The sequence below is a fragment of the Xyrauchen texanus genome, chromosome 7 (genome assembly GCF_025860055.1).
Source record: "Xyrauchen texanus isolate HMW12.3.18 chromosome 7, RBS_HiC_50CHRs, whole genome shotgun sequence".
In the NCBI taxonomy this organism is placed as follows: domain Eukaryota; kingdom Metazoa; phylum Chordata; class Actinopteri; order Cypriniformes; family Catostomidae; genus Xyrauchen; species Xyrauchen texanus.
This window is the reverse complement of record NC_068282.1, coordinates 9,241,218-9,256,420: the sequence shown is the minus strand read 5'-3', so window position 1 is coordinate 9,256,420 and position 15,203 is coordinate 9,241,218. Positions and strand designations below refer to the sequence as shown.

General features: G+C 36.9%; 1 protein-coding gene across 2 annotated transcripts in view; it reads right to left on the bottom strand.

Annotated features, from left to right (window-relative positions):
- Nucleotides 1-12,573, bottom strand: part of LOC127646621 (metabotropic glutamate receptor 4-like) — a 274,744-nt gene extending 262,171 nt beyond the window's left edge. For both annotated transcript variants that reach the window (XM_052130380.1, XM_052130381.1), the window contains exon 1: nucleotides 12,348-12,573. The gene's annotated coding sequence lies outside the window, so the exon portion shown is untranslated. The remainder of the gene's footprint in view (nucleotides 1-12,347) is intronic.
- Between the last annotated feature and the right edge of the window lie 2,630 nt (nucleotides 12,574-15,203).

Here is a 15,203-nt window from a genome sequence, read left to right as displayed (position 1 = left end):
TGTTTAAGTTAATCATTAAAATATTATTTATATTGCCAAGCCGGTTCTCGCCTCCTCCTTTCCATTTGAACTCCTTTACTTCTTGCAAATTATCACTGTGAATTTCTCACACCTTCAGTTTCATACTGAAAAACAATAAATATGCTGGTGGCCTGCAGTTATCGAATAAATACATGCTGCCCATTTAGTGAGCTCTGATACAAGAAATCTTAAGGTTTTTCCCAAATATTTTTGTTTCTGCCTTTGGCATGCTTTTTTTCTGTCCGCATGAGAGCAAGATTACACTCATGCATGCATCTGAAAGGGAACATTGGATGTTAGCACAAAGTTAGCCTCAGATACCAATCAATGTCATTGCATATTTTTTCCATACAATGAAAGTGAATGGTGACTGAGGCTAACATTCTGCCTAACGCCCCCTTTTTGAGTTCCACAGAAAAGAGGAAGTCATAAGGGTTTGGAACATCACAAGGGTGAATAAATGATGACAGAATTTGTATGTTCTGGTAAACTACTATTATCTATTCCTTTAAGACTGTACAACCCATTGCACTATAGGTCTATCCATGACAGCCTTAATTTTATATGCATAAAATGAAATATTGCAGATACCCTAACTAATTTATATAGAACTGCATGTACACACTGAGAGTGGGGCCTGGAAGAAAACTCAGGGATTCATTAAAATCGGTGTAGTTTTTTTTTCCTTTTGTAGAGTCATGACAATTACCATGCCTCTTAATGCAGCTCTGGTGGAGAATAATTGCACACCCCTTTTCCCCAGGTTGCAGACCATGCATAATTAATTGGGGCAGCTCAAAGTAAATAATTACATCTCATTATCAAAGCTTGGGTTTCTAGTATGGAGGCATGTCCTCTCTGTTTCCTTAATGAGCCTTCGAGCTGGCCCATTTTGCATTGTCAGAGATGTTAGGTTTGAAAGAGGCAACTCCTCCCAAACTACGGATCTGAATTCTAAAATCACAGGCCAAAACTGCAGCTATCAGTAAGCCAACTCCTGTGATATATCAGAGTTGGTCTTCCATTCAAGAACTGCATAATTATTTAATTTTTTTGCCATTCTGTTTCATCTAGTGAATTCGTGATATTGACTCTGTTGCTCACTCACTTCAAAAAAATAGAGCATGTAGGTGGCACATTCCACAAATAGGCTATGGTACACTCTGGTGTTGCCTTTTTTTTGTTTGTTTGTTTGTTTGTTTGTTTTTAAAGCATTAAAGGCACTAACGCCATGTTTTTATGTTGTGAGAACTATTAGATATGTTAGGTAAAAAATGGACAATTGTGTGTGTGTGTGTGTGTGTGTGTGTGTGTGTGTGTGTGTGTGTGTGTGTGTGTGTGTGTGTGTGTGTGTGTGTGTGTGTGTGTGTGTGTGTGTGTGTGTGTGTGTGTGTGTGTGTGTGTGTGTGTGTGTGTGTGTGAATTAAACTTTGGTAATATGGTTGAATGATTGAGCTTAACAGTGCATTCAGAAAGTATTCAGACCCCTTAATTTTTTCCACATTTTGTTATGCTGCAGACTTATGCTAAAATGCTTTTAAGTAATTTTTATTACATTTTTTCACATCAATCTACACTCCATACCTCATAAGGACAAAGCAAAAACCAGATTTTTGATAACTTTGCAAATTCATAAAAAAAAAAATAAAAAAATGAAATATCACATTGACATAAGTATTCAGACCCTTAACTCAGTACTTATTTCAAGCACCTTTGGCAGCAATTACAGTCTCAACTCATTTTAGGTATGATGCAACAAGCTCTGCACACCTGGATTTGGGGATTTTCTGCCATTCTTCTCTGCAGATCCTCTCAAGCTCTGTCAGGTTGGATTGGGACCGTCAGTGGACAGCCATTTTCAGGTCCCTCCAGAGAGGTTCGATTGGTTTCAAGTCCTGGCTCTTTTCTGGGCCACTCAATGACATTCAAAGAGTTGTCTCTAAGTCACTGTTGCATTGTCTTGGCTGTGTGCTTAGAGTCATTGTCCTGTTGGAAGGTGAACCTTAGTCCCAGTCTGAGGTCCTGAGAGATCTGGACCAAGTTTTCATCCAGGATATCTTTGTATCTTGCTGAGTTCACCTTTCCTACAACCCTGAGCAGTCCCCCAGTCCCTGCCACTAAACCACACCACCACAGCATGATGCTACCACCACTATGCTTCACCATTGGGATGGTAATGTGCTGGTGATGAGCAGTGCCTGTTTCCTCTAGACTTGATGCTTGGAATTGAGGCCAAACAGTTTAATCTTCATTTCATCACAGTCTGAGAGTCCTTAAGGTGCCTTTTTGCAAATTCCAATTGGGCTTTTATGTGTCTTGCCCTGAGGGGTGGCTTCCGTCTGGTCACTCTGCGATAAAGCCCAGATCGGTGGAGTGTTGCAGTGATGGTTGTCCTTCTCCACACATTAGCTCTGGAGCTCAACCAGAGTAACCATCGGGTTCTTGGTCACCTCTCTTACTTTCGCTGGGCGGCCAGCTCTAGGAAGAGTCTTGGTTGTTCCTAACTTCTTCTATTTAAGAATTATGGATGTCATTGTGCCCTTGGAAACCTACAATGCAGCCAATTTGTTTTCGTTTCTGTGCATCGACACAATCCTGTCTCTGAGCTCTGCAGGCAGTTACGTTGACCTCATGGCTTGGTTTTTGCTCTGATATGCATTTTCAGCTGTGAGACCTTATATTACCCATACATTACTGTTATTTTTATATATTATTATATAGTAATAATAACAATAATAATCCATGACCTCTTTAGGGTTCCATATATGGCATTATGAACTTGAAATCTCTGTACTGTTTGTGGATAGGGTCCTCTTGCAACTTATTGTGCATTTCTCACAACCTCATTTTCATACTGAAAATCAATAAATATGCTGGTTGCCTGCAGTTGTTGAATAAATGCATGCTGCCCATTTAGTGAGTTCTGATTCAAGAAATATTAAGGTTTTTCCCAAATATTTTTTTTCTGTCTGCATGAGAGCAACATTAAACTCATGCATGCAGACAGGTGTGTGTGTCTTTCCAAATCATGTCCAATCAATTGTATTTGCCACAGGTGGACTCCAAACATCTCAAAGATGATCCAGAGAAATGGGATGAACCTGAGATAAATATGGAATGTTATAACAAAGGGTCTGATACATTTGCAAAGTTATAAAAAATCAGTTTTTGTATGGTGTATGGTGTGTAGATTGGTGTGAATAAAACAATTATTCAATTCATTTTAGCATAAGGCATAACTGACGGGAGGTGGGTGTGTGTGTGTATCTTTGCATTTTATAGGAAATAAAAGTTTATTAATAACTACAAACCAAGCAAACCATCAAGCTAACCCCTACTGGATACAAAATGAATATAAGATAGAAAACATCTCATATAACATTTAGGCTGACAATCAACATTTTCAAAAAGTTTTAAGCCCCTCTTTTTGCTGATAATTTGTTAAAAAACATATATTCTTTTTTCTTTCAGGGCCTATTTTGTATAGGCTATAATTTATGGAAAGTACCAGGTCTGCATGATGGTCACTGCTGTCCTTTTGGGTAAATTACTTTTCATTCCATTTAGAGGAGATGTATAAAAGAAATTGTGGGGGGAAAAATCACTTATCACAATTTCAGTTACAGCATTGAAAGTAAGTGTAAGTGTGAAAGGAACTTTCTGAAATCAGTGGCACCATAGATTCATTTCAAATGGCAGGCAAGGAGCTGGTCATCTTCATTTAACCTATATATGTGGCCCAAGCCCCTGGTGTCACAGACAAAAGGAAATACATAATCTGGTGGGGTGAGATAGATGGGAGAATATGATCCAATTGGCAGTGTCAGGACAGCGAGTCATTGACTGTAAGTCTGCTCAAAACTAGGTCTGAGCGTGATGCTGGTGGGCTAGTTAAATGTGCTCATTTCACACACCATTTCACATGAGGCGCTTGTAGGGGGGGGTTGGCTGCTCAACGTGACATGGGGACCATTTGCCAGACACGATGCCTGTCTCTGGAGGACTTTGCTCTGGTGCATTAGGAAGGACTCTGTTGAATATCTGAGAGTTGTGGTTTTCAAACCGTGATACATTGTACTTATTATACATTACATTGTAATATTTTCTAAATGTTATTGTTGAGGTATATGGTTTATTTAATTTTTTTCCAAAAGGGACAGTTAAGGGATTGATAATGATTTTGCATCACCATGATCTATCTTAAAGGGATAATTCACCCAAAAAAGAATATTCTCTCATCATTTACTCACCCTCATGCCATCTCAGATGTTAATGACTTTCTTTCTTCTGCAGAACGCAAACAAAGATTTTTAGAAGAATATCTCAGCTCTGTAGGTCATCACAATGCAAGCGAATGGGTACCATAAAGGTCCAAAAAGCATATAAACATAGTGTAAAAGTAATCCACATGTCTCCAGTTGTTAAATCCATATCTCCAGAAGCAATATAAGTGTGGGAGAAAAACAAATCAATATTGAAGTCCTTTTTAAAGATCAATTACTTTCATATTCTTCTTCTTTTGTTTTTGGCAATTCTCATTTTTGTACATATCGCCACCTATACGATAGGGAGGAAAATGTATAGTAAAAAAAGGACTTGAATGTCTGTTTCTTACCCACTTCTATCACATCGCTCCTGAAGATGTGGATTTAACCACTGGAGTCTTATGAATTACTTTTACGCTGCATTTATTTGCTTTTTGGAACGTAAAAATTGTGGTACCCATTGACATTCATTGCAAGGACCTACAGAGCTGAGATATTGTTTGTGTTCAGCAGAAGAAAGGAAGTCATACACCTATGGGATGGCACGAGTATGAGTAAATGATGAGAGAATAGTCATTTTTGGTTAAACTATTTTTGATAGTTGAGGAATCAACTATAGCTATGAAAATATGGCATTATGGCACTCGGTCCTTAAAGGCATAGTTCACCCAAAATAAAAATTCTGTAAATCTGTATATCATTGTAATAACTCCACAATAAATCTGTAATCAGTTACTTTTTCTCATGTTGTTTCAGATCCGTATGACTTTCTTTTTTTCATGGAACACAAAAGGAGATATTAGGGAATTGGGAATCTAACATACTGCCTAACATTTTCTTTTTTTGTTCCACAAAAGAAAGTCAGGTTTTAAAAAACATAATGGTGAGTAAATGATGACAGGCTTAAATTTTGGGTGATCTTTCCATTTTAGCTTGTAGTCAGTTTAATCAATGCTGAAAGAAAAATGAAAGAGAAAATTATTGTAATCAGGTGATGCTCACATTTTATTTATGATTTGTATATGGTCTGAAATGTTTGAGAACCAATGTCATACAGAAATATGCAGAGTGGTGTTGAAAATTATTCTGTTTAAATCGTGTGGGATGAGCTAATAGAGATCTTTGCTTAGCGTAATTCATGCGATGTGGGAAGCTAGGGCAAAGATCAATACAAAAGCACAAAATCTCCTCAGGTGGGTTAATGGTGAGTTTTACTCTAGAGGCAAAATTACAGTCTGCATTCAATCAGATAATGATAAACTGTTGTCATATAACAAAAGGGTCTGTATTTCCGAGACGACTATGTAAGGAAACTGGCATTGAAGGAGTTTCATGTTAAAAAAAACATACAGTGGGGTCCAAATGTCAGAAATAAATACAATTATTTTGCATTCTTTTCTACTTTAATAGAAAATGTTTTTATTACAATTTATATTACCAGCATAGCAATTTGAGTGGAAAAGATTAAATGTACATGAATTTCACAAAGTCTAAGTATTTGGTACATTTTGCTTAAAAGACAGTATGCATTCAAGCTGGCATGGACTCAACAGGTTAAACCATGTTACCCAGGATGATTTGAGAGTATCATAAACATTCCTTCATCAATATAAAAAAAAACAATCCCCGGTTTTCAATGTGGTCTCAGACATTTGGACCCATGTATTTATTTCCATCCATTCATTCATTCAACATTAATTCTGTTAATTTGAGTTTGACATGAAGAAAAGATTTTGCTTCTACATATACCACATCTTCGTAGAACAATTGCAAATATTTGAGTTGTAGCATATGATTCATTGCCCCTTTTTAATTTGCCTGTCATTTTTTCACAACCCACTGTTCTGCCAAATGACTAATGGCCATTTACACATCATTTATTACTGTGGGTATCCAAAAATATATTTTTTGCTTTTCAAGCACGTCCTAAATCAAGCTCGGAGTGCAGTCGAGCAAACAAAGACGATTTAAAAGAAAATTTAGAAAGAGGAGTGTTTTTAAGCAATCGCACACCTTGCATTCTGATGCCAAGGCAGAAGCAGGCCTAATGAGTTGGCTCACACAAGAGAGGTGGACAATACTCCTCAAGCATCGCTCTGAAATGAAGCGATGCAGAGCGCAAGCCAGACTACTGAGCCCCCGTTTCATACAGTCCATTGAGTTCCTCTGAGGGGGTATGATCTTGTGCCACAGATCCTCTTACCCAAAACACTACACAGCCCATTTGCAATAATAGAGCACATAGGATCATTTTTGGTTTGTATGCGGTGAGAGACACATTCAGAGATAGTGACAACGATAGTTGTGCTGTGCTTTCCCCGCCATCTTCAAGCAGTTGGCCAGGGTCCCCTAAAGCAGATGGTCTGGACTGAAGACACTCAATATGACCTAATGTGTCTTGTTATACACACACACAGACAAGACACTTACACAATCAAATCCCAAAGTGCTGAACTATGTTATATTAAAAGATACTGCAAATATATATATCTTTTTTTTTTTTTTTTTTTTTTACACCACTTAGATCCACAAATGGAAATGCAAAAATAATGATTTTTCTGCCACTGGTAGGACAAAATAGATAGTCCCACCCCAATCTCCCATGATTGGTTAAGCTAATGTTGCTTAGTCAGGCTGGGGTGGATTTCCCGTATTAACCAATATAGTATGATAAATTGTTGGATAAATTAACTAGCTAGATGACTTTTTCCCGAAACCGTAGTAATTATGTTGCACATCCATCATTCAAACCAAGCTGGTTCAACAATATAGAGCTGTCGTTAATGGCCTTACGCAGGGGGTGGATAAATAACGTCTGCAGAGATCAAATGGATATCAAATTAAAATAGCTTATTTATACGTACACCATAATGCTGTTTAATGTGAGAAAGCTGCGGAAGACACGAAAGCTGCATGCACTATGCAAATACAACAGATACATTAAGCTGCAATAGTACATATTGAACAAATAATACACTCTTCAAACACCTGTTAGAATGGCAGTAATGTGTTAACATGGACATATAATAAGCAGTGTTCTCTGACAGAAGCCGTCTGCGTTTAAGCGCTTTCTCTTAACGGCCTTTAATTCCTTAATGGATAAATTTGTTTTAACGTGACTTTCAGAATGCCGCTTTCTGCAAAACCCCAGAATAAACAGTTTCCTTAAGTGCATGTAAACGTGGGCAAAGTCTTGACAGGATTATAGATGTATATGGAATAAAAGGTTTAGAAGCCTCAGCAAAGTGGAATGATGTCCACATAGCAAACAAACAAGGAACAATGATTCTAACCACAAGTGGGGTACTGAAGTTCCAACAACTTTGCATTGCTGTTTGTGAATGTTCGTTGGAACTATGGTATGGGGAGCACCAAATCATTGAACTATGTCTGTAACAAAGAAACTTGCAACCATAGTTGGCTGATAGATGCTTTTGGAAAAACACACCCCTGGTCGGTAGGCTCAAACTAACCACATTTTTCAAATTAAGCTGGAATAGGAAAAAAATAATAATTTAACGGACAAGAAAAATAGCTTGTTTTAAATTAAAATGAAATGGCATTCACAATCAAGCCCATTTTACTTCCATAAAAAGGGCCTTTCGACAAGGGCATGCAGGTCAAATTCACCGTTGAGAGCATCTTACATTTACATTACATTTACATTTATGCATTTGGCAGATGCTTTTATCCAAAGTGACTTACAGTGCACTTATTACAGGGACAATCCCCCCCCGGAGCAACCTGGAGTTAAGTGCCTTGCTCAAGGACACAATGGTGGTGGTCGTGGGGGTGAACCAACAACCTTCTGATTAACAGTTTAGTGCTTTAGCCCACTACGCCACCAACACTCCATCTTGAAGCATCCCATTTGTAACAGTTCTTATAATTGCCATAACATTTACTATATTAACATTAATCTGCTTTTCATTACTGCACGTATTATTTTCCAAATTTTGGAAAGGCTGCAATACATGAAACAGTAGACTAAAACAATGGCAAAAATGTTTGTAGATATTTGACTAGTTGTCAACATTAACCAATAGCTTGCTTGGCCAAGGTTTACCTCATTTAATCAAGGTTGATTAAAGATTACAATGACAAACATTATTATGTTGGCTTGACATACTGTTATTGTACAGACTTGGTTTAGGGTTTTCCCCAAATCCCTAAACTAAAAGAGCTTTCAATCTATGTTCCCCAAACTTGACACATACATTTAGACTGTTCTGACTGGGTTGCTATGTCTTTTCTAACTGAATGTACTTATGGCTTTCCTTTAACAGACATTTTTAAATCACAAAACTCCCATAGACTTACATTGATGGAATGTTCAAATTGGCCAAGACCCTGTCATGGAATGTTACTCAATTCAAACTCCAACTGTATCTATCTACCCATCTAGCCACACTCTAACAACTAGGTAGAATATCTTAGCAATGCCTATAGCAACAAACCCAAACAACCTAGCAACAAGCTAGAACAGCCAAGAAACACCTAGCAACCAGTCAGAACAGCCTGGTAATGCTGAGTAACCAAACACCCTAGAACACCCTAGCAACGATCTGATTGTAAGGCTTGTATAACCTTTACACAAACTTTTAAAACTACACTAAACAAGGCTTAATGTGTACTGACGTGCACTGATGAATTGTGCACAATAAGACCAGGAACCATGCATTATGAAAGAACATTTATACTTGAAGCTTAAATCTCACAAAATGTACTCACTGCATTATTATTTATTTTTTCCTGACAGCCTCATAGCATATCTTCACAGCTAACTCACTTCTGACTTAAGCTTTCATAGTCCAGCTAACATTGCTTTAAATATGCTAAATCTGATAATACATGTGTAATGATCCTAATATAAATGCTGCCATGTCACAAGTTATAAGCAGGCTTTGAATTTGCACTGCCTGCGAAGGGAAGGCGAGAAACAGAGTAAGAAAGAGAAAGCGAGAGAGAGGGTCTGCATCTGATAAAGCCACGCCACTCTGCACTGATGTACAAACCCAGATGTAGGCGATGACCTGGTATAGGCTATCACACTACACTCAATATACTGTCGCCTCTTCGAGCCTTCTGTGCCAGGTGAGGGTGTCATCAGATAATATAGGCAGAAAATCTATAAGCAGGAGCCTCTGACACATGACTAAATTGAGTAAGAATGTGTTTTTATGCTTAGTCAGTTGGTTTAAGTAATTAAGTTGTGATATCAGTCAAACTTGCTCCTATAGTAAAGGGTTTTGATGTTAAAGACGACTGCCCATTTGCCAGCAACGATAACGACTTTAAAACTTGCTCAGAGGCAGAAAAAGAAATTACGATAATCTTATCCACACTCACATGGCAACATTTTCCCCATCCAAACCAGGTAAACTATCTCTGTGTGATACTCAATTCAACATTCATGGGAACAGTGACAATTTAAAGACTTCCATTTCGTATCATATCACAATAAGTATGGTACCATGACTGGAGCATTGTAATAAGAAGGCTTATCTTAAAGTGAGGCCAGCCAATAACCCCTCTTAGCACACCAATGCAATGTTATAAATGCATACATTTCCATTTCAATTAACATGTCAAATTCTCAATTGTTTTACCAAGTAATTAAGATCCAACCTAAAAAAGAAGCACATCATTATAGTACATTTTGGTACCTTTATACACTTGTAACATCAGCAATCAATCTGATTTATTCTGAATGTAATTGTCTTATAAGCTGTTTTAGCTTATCACTATTACTCAAAAGCAGTTTTAGGTAAGTTACTGAAAAAATAATCTATTACAAATTACTTCAAAAAAAATGGTAATAATATTAATTCTGCAAAAAGTAAAATTTCTACTTAAGTTCAAAATAATGTCTATATGCCCTTCAACTGCAACAGAAACACAAACAGATGAATTTTTAATGTATTATATTTATAAATAATATTATTTTAGAAATATGTGTAACCCAATTTATGTAATTATTAATGTAATTACCCTGAAAATCAGTAACTAATCTGATTACAAGAATTGAAAATGTAATTTCCTACACTACTTTTAAACTAAAAATGAAATTATTACTGTAACGCATTACTTTGTAATTCGATTACACCCAACACTGCTCATAAGAAACATCAAATAAAAGCCAAGCATTGTGCGTCCTTACAAATCTAGTGCACGCCACACCAATAACAAGGCTTTGGAAAATGGGTGATTTTTGTAAGCCACCAATAAACATTTTAATGTAAATAAACAGTCTTTGAAGATCTGTTGCAATTGATGTGTATGGCAACTATATTCAACAGTAAATAATATGCAAATCATGGCAAACATATGCAAAGCACGCATTGTAGACATATAGTGTATATGATCATTCTACAGATATTTCTCATACTTACATATTTATATAATATGACTTATCTAGCCTGTCTATGTTCTTTGCAGATCTTGATGGTGGTAAACAATGTTAACCAATAAAGGCTCTCAACAAGAGGAAACCCAGGGTCAAATGCCATTTACAGAGCAAGAGTCCTATGAAAACTCATGAATAATGTATACAACCTTGCCTTGCTTCTTTTTCTACTGAGCAGCACTTACACTAAAGTGTGTGATCTGACTCGTAAGAAGTGCAAACATGCATCAACCGAGGTCTTTAAGTTAATGGACAAAAGTCGCAATTTGTCAGAGGCCAAAAGTTTACAAGTTGGCACAGCACCAGTTTTCTGAGTTTCTATCGGCGTGATGGAAAAGTTCATTAGCTCATTCAATTATGTAATAGAGCCATCTTGGCGGAGTCTGAAATCGGCAGTCCTTAGGATTCCAAGCAAATGCTCTTTCCATTGCTCTAAAAGCTTGCCTTATGAAGTCTAAAGGAGTGACTTCATATTGCACTATACATACACCGACAGGCATATTTCTTTATTACACACTCGTACACAAAAGTAGGCCCTGGTGATGCTAGTACTGGGCAGCAGTTGATGTTATCCAACCAAAGGCCCTGGAAACCTCTTTTTAGTGGCAAAACACTGAAATGCAGTACACTGCTTAATGATCAATGATTTTGTAGCCCTCTTACAAACAACCAGGAATGAGTCATTGCTGTGACTGCCTCTCTACTCCACAAAAGTCTCTGCACTCCATCAGATATTGTTATACCACATCATGTAGGTGTATACTTTTGTACTACACAGCTGACTCATTAGAGCTGACAATACAATGCCACATGGTGTTGTGGTGCAGTGTCGCAAGTGGTTGCACTGAGACTCATCATCCCTTTCAGTTGTTATTTTTAAAAGGTGTTTCATTGTACTAGAATAATTTCCAATCATTATAAGGCCACAATCCTAAAACAATTTTACCAAAACATCTAATGGCAGGCAGTATTTAGGAAAAGTTCAAAATGCCCTTTTAACAAGCCCATATGGTCCAAAGGGCCTCAAGGATTGACATCTGCAAGGCTGATAAACCTCTTCCTCCAGAGCTCCACAGGCTGCATCTACTTTTACTTCAGTGGCTGCACTTGACCAAAAGACTCTATATGTCAGATAGAATTAGGTTTAAAATGTTTTCCTTCTGGGCATACCCATCCATCGAACTTTTATGCATATTTTACAACAGTAAACCTTGATTAAAAACGCGTATTCATTAATCCAGTCGCTCTTATGCAGAGGCGTTGATGCGAAACACTCAAACCTGTTGTTTTAAAGAAAGTGATCGCCAGAACTTCACATTAGAAGGCTGTATTCGCTATATTCACAGATTGGAGAAATTTACAAAATTGAAATATATGATACATCGCAAAAAGTCTCTACAAATTCGATTCGCCACAGTAATCACTATAGGCTCATTTAACATCGTGCCGAGTATTTTCAATTCCAATGATTCAATTCTCATACATTACATACATACAGCTGTTTCTACGAGGAAAAACAGTAAATATTCATATAACATTAACAAAATCAACAACAATAGAGCGCGTGATTAATTCTTTTTTTTGTTTGTTTTTTGTTTTTTTTTGCAAAGAATCCGCTAGTGATGTTCAAAGTTGACCCATTTCCAGGCACTCACCGTTCTTCTATCTGCCGCTGCTGTTGCCAAACAGCCATGATCACCTAAACACAGTCGAATGCAGATTTTTGGGTACGTTGGCCCAACAATCCGCCAAACTCTATTTCCCGCGTACGAAAAATCAAAAGGAAATCTCCGATTGCGCGATGCCAAGTGGAAAAAGCTGTTGCGCTGTCCAGCGTAAGTGGTGCTGAAACGCTCTTAGAGCCAAAGTACTTTCCATTTATCCAAGTCGTCTCCGTGAGCATTCATTGAATATTGCGAAAAATTGTTCATCTTGTGCTAGGAGCTCATACCTGAAGTGAGGTACCGCACTGAGTATAATTGGAGACACCAGCCCCACAGCAAAGCAGTGCTGAGATGTAGGCAGTGCTCTTCAGCAGAAGCAGTGCGATCAACGCCCACATAGCCCACTCTATTTGATCACACACATAATCACACACACACACACACACACACACACACACACACACACACACACACACACACACACACACAGAGAGAGAGAGAGAGAGAGAGAGAGAGAGAGAGAGAGCGACTGATTCATTTCTTTAATAAATATAGCTGGATAGGTTACAGAAATGCGTGGTCTCATAAACATATTTACAGTATAAAGGTTGTTTTAAAAAAGTATATATATATATATATATATATATATATATATATATATATATATATATATATATATATATATATATACTATCTATCTATCTATCTATCTATATATATATATATATATATATATATATATATATATATATATATCACATAGTGAAACAACAGTGGAAGTGTCCTCGAAACAATTGTACATCTTCTTGTCAATGCAAGATGCAAAGTATAAAGAATAATTCAGGGCATCGATAACCACTGTGCAGTGAGCCATAAAGAGGCTTTAAAAATACAAAATGTCCCAAAAGACACTTTTTGGGAATGCTAAGTATATCCATTTGTGTATTGCTGGTTTTGCAGGACACATTTAGACTCAAAGCACGTCAGTACAAATCTGAGTTTGAATAAAAGGTACTATCTCCATTCGGATGGTAGTGTTGTATTTCAGCATTCTCCCAGGACATCTCATTAGGAAATCTTGTGTCTAATTTATTCAGATACATGCATTTGACTCCAGTGTCTTCTAAACCATTTCCCCAAGGGATTATGATTAAAAAATCCCTCTAGTATGTAGTATGCAAGCTATATTGATAGCTTACAAGTGTTCACCTACTCAGCATGTTGCTCACATTGTTCTTGAAAAGACAGTAAAAGATATTTCATGCCTCATAGTTCAGTCAATGTATCAGTTGTTCTTTGATCATTTTTAAATTATTCAATTATTAATGATAAGGGGACATTTTAATTTGTATTATTTTACAGTATGTACTCATGAAATTATGTTGAGATTTGTTAATTTATTTATAGCATATTGTAAGATTTTAAACTGTAATAACAAGATTTGAATTTACTATAACTAAAAGAGGTTGCTTTTTAACTTTAAATGCATTACTTACAAAAGCATTCTGCTTTGTTGCTTATTATATGTTTTTGTTACTCATTCTTGCAATTTATTGCCTCTGCATCTGCATTTTGTGCCATATAATCTATTTTTTGTAAATGTGTATTGTGAGGACATTTAGCATTATCATTTTTCCCATTCAGCCATAATTGAATTTTCTAAGAGTTATCTGGGGAAGTTTATTACCAGGCGCATTCAGTGGTAATTTGCCAGTTAACTATTATGCTATCCAAATTTCTGTGCTTTATTGTTCTTTGGCGAAATCTCAGAAATAGAGGTGTACTTGTGTTGTTGACATTTTGAATGGTACAACATCACCTCCTTGTGGAGAGGAAGTGAGTTCTTCTGGTCAATTTTCATTTTATATTGCCACTTCTGCATCTTAAAACAGTGTCATTTTTCTCTTTTGTTTTGTAAAGCCTGTATTTAGCAGCAATAAAAATAGGGGTTTTAAAGATTAAAAAATACCTTACATTTGACACAACCTAAAATACTGTATGTCTCACAAATATAATAATTTTAATTATACTTCACTGCATCACCAACAGCTTGATTAAATAATGGCATGTGAAACTCCATTTATGCAGTGCCTTTCCATCTACTTCCAATTTTCCCCCAAAGCATGCTAAAAACCATTATAGTGTGTTCAAAGTCTCCTGAAGCGCTGCAATGATTGTAAACTACTACCACAAAAGTATCACATACAGAGCATGATTTAGTTCAGAGCAGCGTTAATGTTTTGTCCCCATCGTACAGAGCCCATTTTGCTTTGGTGTCTAGCCAACCAGCTTTACTGTCCAGAAGCCAAGCTGCCAAGCCACTGCAGGAGCTCTGGCCAGCCTGCTCCTTATAAACTCCTCAAGGTGAGACTCCGCTCATCTTGGCACCATGTTCTAGCCAGCCATATATCATGGAAATGTTTGAATAGACCTTGTGGTTTTGTATTGATTTCCACATGACCTGTCTGCCCCTTCTATTTACAGGAAAGTAGACAGAGATCAGAAAATAATGGGGAGATGCCAAATTCGAACATGCATTGCTTCTATGAGCACCACCAGAAAATCATGACAGAACTTTCATATTTGAGTAAACTATCCCTTTAGTAGCTATCCTCACAAATGCTTCTGTATCTATTTTAAAAAGCTGTATTTGTAATAACTGCAAAACAAAGAACTAGAAAACAATAACACAAAGAAAGAACAGAAGAAAGAACAGAAGGGAGATTAAATATAGTTATATATTGTGTTTTTCAACAAGCTGCAAATATTAAAAAACAAAATAAAATAAATGTCCGTGGCATGAAGGTGTTCAGTGGAATAACGTTTCTGTGACATTTTCATAAGACT